This window comes from Bombyx mori, chromosome W (assembly GCF_030269925.1).
Source record: "Bombyx mori chromosome W, ASM3026992v2".
NCBI classification, from domain to species: domain Eukaryota; kingdom Metazoa; phylum Arthropoda; class Insecta; order Lepidoptera; family Bombycidae; genus Bombyx; species Bombyx mori.
In genome coordinates this window covers 9,653,532-9,662,802 of record NC_085135.1, presented here as the reverse complement: position 1 = coordinate 9,662,802, position 9,271 = coordinate 9,653,532, and positions in this window count along the sequence as shown.

Sequence of the window (9,271 nt, the reverse complement as noted above, 5' to 3'; positions counted from 1 at the left end):
ATCTTCTCAGCGGGTCGCGATTCCGATCTGGTAGTAGATTCATATGCGAAGCAGCTACTCTTGAGTTGTTAGGTCTCCTTCGGAGGCGCTCGGTCAGTTGTTAGCAAATCCCGCCCCTCTTGGCTGAGCCTTTGCTCGCCCACCTGTCCTGGTGAAACTGGAAAGGCCTTCGGGCCACCAGTAAACTTTCAATCATAAAAAAAAAAAAGGAAAAGAAAATGTAGTTGCTGACGCACTATCTAGAGTTATTTTGACTTCAGACGAGTTAAAACAAATGAATAATAAAGTCATAAATGTGATGACTAGAGGACAATTCAGAAAAAATCAACAATCAACTGATTTGACGACTAGTACTGAGACTTCGAATGACAATAGGTCTGATCAGCCTAAAGTTACCAAAGTACTCAAGAAATGTGATACGGATGTAGAATTAATTATTTTACCGGAAAGAAATCTCCGCAGATTACTCAGATTACTTAGTTTACAAAATAATGACGATTCGTTAATTTTTTCAACAAATAGGACTTTCGTGTATTGTAAAAGTAAAAATAATGTATTTGCAAGCTCATCTTCTTTATCAGTAAACTCGCGAGACGATTTATTGAAAGAGATGGCATTATTTTGCAAAACAATGAATATTGAAGAATTAATAATTATGAAAACTCGTAAAAATAAAGAGCTCATTGAAAGTATAACCAAATATGTTGCTAAAAATAAATCGAGTGAATTTCCTCGAATATGTGTTATAAAGGACGTCCAAAGAATAAATGATGATGACAATAAAAAAGTAATAATGAACGATTTTCATTTATTACCTAGTAGTGGTCATATAGGAGTTCGGAGAATGATAAGTAAAATTAGGAAATATTATTATTGGCCATCATTAGAAAAAGATGTTAGATGTTATATAGAAAAATGCAGCAAGTGTCAAAAACAAAAATACACAAAAATTCATAGGGAACCATTAAAAATTACATCCACAGCATCATCATCTTTCGAGAAAAATTTCCTAGATATTGTAGGTCCATTAGATAGAGATGATTTAGGTTACAACTATATTTTAACATTGCAGTGCGAACTCAGTAAATATGTTGAAGCATACCCTTTAAAAACTAAAACAACAACAGAAGTTGCTAAACATTTGTGGCAAACTTTATTTTACGATACGGAATTCCAAAAGAAATTGCAAGTGATAGAGGTACAGAATTTATTTCTAAGGTTATGTCAGACTTATGCAAAATTTTAAATATAAAACAAACAATTGCGACTGCTTACCATCATCAAAGTATTGGATCATTAGAAAATACTCATAAAGTGTTAGGAACCTATTTACGAATCCAAACAGATAATCATCCTTCAAGTTGGAGTTCATGGTTACAGTATTGGTGTTTTTCATATAACACTACTGTACATTCAGAGACTAAATATACACCTTATGAGTTAGTGTTTGGTCAAGTATGTAGATTACCTAATAATTTATGTAATATTGTAGAACCACTGTATAGTTTTGATAATTATATGTTGGAATTTAAATACAGATTACAAAAAGCTCAAAGAGATGCAAGAAATAATTTAATTATAAGTAAAGAACGTAGAAAACTAAATTATGATAAGTCAAGTAATCCCATTGTTTACAAACCAGGTGATACACTATTGTTGAAAAATGAGATAGGAAATAAATTGGATACTTTGTACACTGGCCCATATATTGTGATAGAAGACCTTGCGCCCAATGTTAAAATTAATATTAATGGGAAAAATGTCATAGTTCATAAGAATAGGACAAAATTGTATCCGGAACCATAGTTGTTTATTAATTTTAAGTGTAATAATAATTATATAATAGAAATACTACTAGAAAAAATTTGATAATTTTTTTTTCCACAGATTCGGTAGAATCTGGCGCCAAGTTCCGTTCAAAAATCCCGTTGTAAACGGAGCGCCAGACTACCGACTGTGTTTACTGTGAGCAGAACAGTTGTTTGAGGTTGCGAAATTTTATTTAATTCTACGGTACTTCTGGTTCCTAAATTGTATATTATATCAATCACTCACAACTTTATTTTACTCATATTAACTAGTTATATCAATTACAACAATTAATCTACTTGAAATTATTAATTTTATCACCACAAACTATGGCTCGCTCAAAAATTTCGATCCTGACTTTTTTCGATGTAAAAAGTGACATGCCACAGACTATAAATATTCGAGAATGGTAATCTACGGCCGCCAGGGTGCGCTGGAATTATTCCTATTTGTAATGGATTTTATGACCTGGTAACTGAGACCTTTAAGTCATGTCTTATTTTAATTTATATTCATATTTTTATGAAAAATGATATTATGGAGTGAAATGAAATGTGATATTATGGAGTGAAATGAAATGAAGATGATTAATTTGAGACATTAATCAAATGGGATGAAATGAAATGAGATGAGATGATATGGAATGAAATATAATCTCAGTAAAATGGTGGTGGTCGTTTACTAAGATCTCAGTGGACTTTTTGGAGGAAACCGAGAAGTTACGTACAGCGTCTTTGTTTAATTTTCCCACATTTGTGCACTTTCACAGATATTAAACAGTTAATAAACCACTATTATTACACATTTAAACCCGAAGAAACACTAAATAGACAAATTAAAACAAATCACACAACTTCACACCTCGCGTTCCCGCCAAAAAGTCATTATTCCTACATAAACTGTAGCTTCAAGGGGATAGTTTGCAGTTCTTATTGAACGGTTTATACATTAAATAACGTTAATGTTGTTACTGTTAGTATTTTAGTTTAAGTACTGCCGAAGCAAGTACTGTTGTTACTGTTGGAGAAACAATTTTGTTTTGTAATGTAATACCGAAATACTTTACGAGATGGCGTTACAAAAAATCCCTTCCCAAAACTATAAAACCGTTGTGATTGTCTACGAATAATAAATAATATAATAACTAATATTTATTCGTAGGTGATTGTTTAAGATGCTATGAATATTTCGGTTTTGATTTCATCAAAATAACTTGAACTTTACTATTGAATTCCGAAGAAAATTCTAGTTAAGGCTGAGTTAAGTTCAGCTTTTTATTTAAGCCTCTTACTGTAGTTTTTAAATTACATTTATGTGGATTGATGTTTCAAGGCTTTCAGATTTTAATTTTAAATTCTGAAATAATTAAGAACAGCGTCATCTACCCTTCACATTTGAAACAAAATTTAATTCGGTTTAAATTTGTAAAAGTTGATGTTGATTATTATTACATTGTAACGCAGCGTTCCGTTTCGCGGGGCAACAGCAGCCAAAGGGAATGTGACTCAGGTCCGTGCCGCGACGACCCACCCCGCGCTACCCGCGCCCGCGCATCTGTTGCATCATTCGTACCCCCAATTAGTGCGCGCCAGACTTTGAAGCGGAATACACGCGTCCCCGGTCGATACCGGAACTGACAACCCGAGAGTCTCATGCCAGTCGGGCACCTAACATTAAACTGGCTGCCCAAGCGCGGGCCCTTTAACTAGTATTTCGGAGTGAATCTACGTAATTACGACACGTACTCGTCGTCAGTCACGGCGTCAATCCGATTTTCAAGACGTTGAAGAAGAAATTGGTTCAACCGCGGGACCGACGCCAACATTTACCGCAAACAACATGGCGTCATTACAAGAAAGTCAAATGGCAGCATTCGAACGCCTACTCGACCGAGTTTTTGAGCATAAAACTCAACTCGAATCATCAGCAACACCGACGTCGGAGCCGACATCGCCGCCTTCCTCGACGCCAGCTCACCATTCTGGGAACTTCGCGTCATGCACGGCGCGGTTCAGCGGAGCGCCCGGCGACTCACTCGACGGTTTCCTTGACGCGGTCGAATCATACAAAGATTGTGCTGACGTAGGACACGCCATCGCGTTACGAGGACTCTCGATGTTACTAACCGGAAATGCAGCCGTGTGGTGGCAAGGCGTTAAAGCTAGCATCACTTCCTGGGACGACGCTTTATCATCGTTACGAAGCGCTTTCGGTGATTGCAGACCGCCCCATCGAGTCTACTTAGAGCTCTTCAAAATGTTGCAAGGACAAAGAGAGAAGACGGAGATCTTCGTTGCCAGAGCACGAGCCCTACTAGCTCGACTCCCACCTGGTGACCTTAGTGAGAAAGTTCAAATTGATATGCTTTACGGCCTTCTACACCGTCGTGTTCGTAAAAGATTAAGAAGAGACGAAATAACTTCATACGACACGTTATTAAAGAAAACGCGCCATATCGAGGACTCCATCTACGAGACCAGTCCGCCTGAATTTATTCATCATCCTCAGCGAGCGACGCCACGTTCATCGGGTAGTACCGTAGGCGAAGTTCCCACCGGTGCTTCGACTTCGCAGCATACATACGCGCGGATGACGCCGCGGAAAATATTCAACTCGGGCGCCGCTGGCGGCCCGCCACGCGACGACAGCGCTGCGCCGAGCACCGTTCGAGTCCCCGCGCCTCGCTACACGAACACTGATAATGTATCATCTACGTCGATTGTTAAAAGACTGTTCTGTGTTTATTGCAAAAAGTACGGACATATTCGTGATGAGTGTTTAAAATTAGCGTCAAAAACTAAATTCGACAACGAAAATACGCAAGCTGTATCCTCGTGTTACGGGTGTGGTACCAAAGGTGTTACTCGGTCTCAGTGTACAAAGTGTAACGCAAGTTATTACGCCGTCGACGCTGCAAGGACCCGATCAGTCACATCCGATTTACCTATTGGTAAAGTAAATACACAGCTGTCAAGTTCAGTGAACTCTATTCATCGCGACAGCTCGTTGCATACAGCTTGCACTTCAAACACCGTAAAGTCGTCCATTTATATTAATAATCGTAAACAATGTTTTGTTGATAATGAAAATAATTATTATCCTACCGATTTTAAGGCGATTCTTCCTCCGCGCTTTTTCGGTACTGATAACAAGGTTAGACTTCAAAATTAGATTCCGATAGAGGCACCCGTCACGTGCGGACGTGCCCATCGACCACTCGATCGCCCGGCCTTTGTTCGCCCGGCTTTTGTTAGCCCGGCCATTGTTCGCGCGGCCTGTGTTCGTGGTACATCTGCCGACCAAGTGTTTTTCCTGGAAGTTTTTATTTGTTTTGTTTCCTTTCGTTATTTCTGTGTTCGTGGTACATCTGCCGACAAACTGCTTTCCTGGAAGTGTTTAATTGTTTTGTTTCTTTTTGTTATTTCGGTTTTGTTGTGTTTTTTTCTTTGTCCTGTAGTAATCGCGCCGCATCGCCACCTGTGTTCAATAGAACCGCTCAGGTCCGAGAAGTTGGGGCCTCGCCGCAAGGCGAGTGTTGTCAAGACCCAGGGCCGCCCCACCTGGGCACTCAGCGATCATGGACGCTGTATTCGCGGAGTTCCTCCGACTTCGTCATCCACAGCTCGCCTCAGAGTTTCTGGCTTTCAAGGCCAATCACACTGCGAGCTCTCTCGAAGACTCCGCCGTGCTCGCTGCTCCTGCGTCGCCTGTACCTGCGTGCAAAGCTTCTACATCGAGCACCGCAGCCTCCGTCGTGCCTGCCGTTCCCGCGTCGCCTATACTGGCGAGTAAAACTGCTACGTCGTTCGCCGTGGCCACCGTTCCAGCTGTGCGATCATCCGCGGCCTCCGTCGCGCCCTCCAAAACACCTGCTCGTAGGTCACCTGCGCCCGCCTCCTCGTCCTCCGACTCTGACTCGGAGATGGAGGTCGACCTCGCCCCCGCCTCAACGACGGATGGATTTACCCTGGTACAAAAGAGTAAGAAGCGTGCCGCGGAGTCTCGAGCTCCCGCGGCCGCTAAAATTAGCAAAGCCGCGAACGCGTCGCGCCCCCGCTCCCAGACTCCCGTTGCGCCTCCAGCCCGTGCCAGTCCGTCGCCGCGTCCGGTGGCACAAAATAAAACCCAGTCCCCTCCTCCGGTAATCCTTCAAGAGAAGGCAGCTTGGGATCGAGTTTCCCTGGCCCTTAAGGCCAAAAATATCAATTTCACGAATGCCCGTAACCTCGCGAACGGCATCCAAATAAAGGTGCATTCATCTGATGACCATAGGGCCCTCACCTCTTACCTCCGTAAGGAGCGTATAAGCTTCCACACTTATACGCTTCAGGAGGAGCGCGAACTCCGCGTTGTAATACGCGGAATCCCTAAAGAGTTAGATGTAGAGCTCGTAAAAGTCGACCTGTTAGAACAAGGCCTACCAGTGAATTCTGTGCACCGTATGCACACCGGTCGCGGTAGGGAGCCATATAATATGGTTCTAGTCGCTCTCCAGCCTACCCCCGAGGGTAAGAAAATCTTTAACACACAGACCGTCTGTAGGCTCTCTGGTATCGCTGTCGACGCCCCCCATAAAAAAGGCACTCCTAGCCAGTGCCATAACTGTCAATTGTATGGGCACTCTTCCCGTAACTGTCACGCGCGCCCCCGATGCGTCAAATGTTTAGGCGATCACGCCACGGCCCTATGCACTCGCGATCAAAAAACCGCGACGGAACCGCCTAGCTGCGTCCTGTGTCGAACACAGGGTCACCCCGCAAATTACCGCGGATGCCCCCGAGCCCCGAAAATAAATCGCCGCGTCGCCCGCCGAAACCGCCTCCGAGCTTCCGGCCCAGACATCAAAGCCTCGGCACCCTCTGCGTCGCAGGCTAAGCCAGCGTTCGTTCCGGCGGCGGTGCCCAGTGTCTCGGCCTGGGCGAAACCGCTGCCGTACACGAACACGGCTACAACTCCCTCCTCCGCGATTCGTCCCGCCCCCGCGACTCGTCCCTCTCCCGCGACTTGCCCTCCGACCGCGTCCGAAAATCTCGCTTTAGCGATCGACTTCTTTCAGTCGATCAACTTTCAGCGCGTTAACGCTTTGGGCGACGCCATTCGCGCTGCCTCCACTGCACAACACTTTATCGCCGTTGTGCAAGAATACGCCGACGTATACGCGTCATTAAATACGTACGTCCTCCCCTCACTCCGCCGGTAATCAATGGCGTATATAAGTAGAATAAAGCCCCTATCCGTGACGATAGGATTTTTTAACGCTTACGGTCTCGCAAATCAACGTGATCAGGTTTCTGACTTTTTGCGTGACCATCAAATTGATATCTTTTTAGTGCAGGAGACCCTACTTAAGCCCGCGCGCCGTGACCCTAAAATCGCGAACTATAACATGGTCAGGAACGACAGGCTCTCTGCCCGTGGTGGTGGTACCGTCATTTACTATAGAAGAGCCCTGCATTGCGTCCCGCTCGATCCTCCCGCGCTCGCTAATATCGAAGCATCAGTGTGCCGAATCTCACTGACGGGACACGCGCCGATCGTTATCGCGTCCGTTTATCTTCCACCGGATAAGATCGTTCTAAGCAGTGATATCGAGGCGCTGCTCGGTATGGGGAGCTCTGTTATTCTGGCGGGCGACGTAAATTGTAAACACATCAGGTGGAACTCACACACCACAACCCCGAATGGCAGGCGGCTTGACGCGTTAGTCGATGATCTCGCCTTCGATATCGTCGCTCCGTTAACCCCGACTCGCTACCCGCTAAATATCGCGCATCGCCCGGATATACTCGACATAGCGTTATTAAAAAACGTAACTCTGCGCTTACACTCGATCGAAGTAGTTTCAGAGTTAGATTCAGACCACCGTCCCGTCGTTATGAAGCTCGGTCGCGCTCCCGATTCCGTTCCCGTCACGAGGACTGTGGTGGATTGGCACACGCTGGGCATCAGCCTGGCTGAATCTGATCCACCATCGCTCCCGTTCAACCCGGACTCTACCCCGTCTCCTCAGGATACCGCTGAAGCCATAGACATCTTAACATCACACATCACCTCGACATTAGATAGGTCATCGAAACAAGTTGTAGCGGAGGACTTCCTTCACCGCTTCAAATTGTCCGACGATATTAGGGAACTCCTTAGAGCTAAGAACGCCTCGATACGCGCCTACGACAGGTATCCTACCGCGGAAAATCGTATTCGAATGCGTGCCCTACAACGCGACGTAAAGTCTCGCATCGCCGAAGTCCGAGATGCCAGATGGTCTGATTTCTTAGAAGGACTCGCGCCCTCCCAAAGGTCTTACTACCGCTTAGCTCGTACTCTCAAATCGGATACGGTAGTAACTATGCCCCCCCTCGTAGGCCCCTCAGGCCGACTCGCGGCCTTTGATGATGACGAAAAAGCAGAGCTGCTGGCCGATACATTGCAAACCCAGTGCACGCCCAGCACTCAATCCGTGGACCCTGTTCATGTAGAATTAGTAGACAGTGAGGTAGAACGCAGAGCCTCCTTGCCACCCTCGGATGCGTTACCACCCGTCACCCCGATGGAAGTTAAAGACTTGATCAAAGACCTACGTCCTCGCAAGGCTCCCGGTTCCGACGGTATATCTAACCGCGTTATTAAACTTCTACCCGTCCAACTCATCGTGATGTTGGCATCTATTTTCAATGCCGCTATGGCGAACTGTATCTTTCCCGCGGTGTGGAAAGAAGCGGACGTTATCGGCATACATAAACCCGGTAAACCAAAAAATCATCCGACGAGCTACCGCCCGATTAGCCTCCTCATGTCTCTAGGCAAGCTGTATGAGCGTCTGCTCTACAAGCGCCTCAGAGATTTCGTCTCATCCAAGGGCATTCTCATCGATGAACAATTCGGATTCCGTACAAATCATTCATGCGTTCAACAGGTGCACCGCCTCACGGAGCACATTCTTGTGGGGCTTAATCGACCAAAACCGTTATACACGGGAGCTCTCTTCTTCGACGTCGCAAAAGCGTTCGACAAAGTCTGGCACAATGGTTTGATTTTCAAACTATTCAACATGGGCGTGCCGGATAGTCTCGTGCTCATCATACGGGACTTCTTGTCGAACCGCTCTTTTCGATATCGAGTCGAGGGAACCCGCTCCTCCCCACGACCTCTCACAGCTGGAGTCCCGCAAGGCTCTGTCCTCTCACCCCTCCTATTTAGCTTATTCGTCAACGATATTCCCCGGTCGCCGCCGACCCATTTAGCTTTATTCGCCGACGACACGACTGTTTACTATTCTAGTAGAAATAAGTCCCTAATCGCGAAGAAGCTTCAGAGCGTAGCCCTAGCCCTAGGACAGTGGTTCCGAAAATGGCGCATAGACATCAACCCAGCGAAAAGTACTGCGGTGCTATTTCAGAGGGGAAGCTCCACACGGATTTCCTCCCGGATTAGGAGGAATCTCACACCCCCGATTACTCTCTTT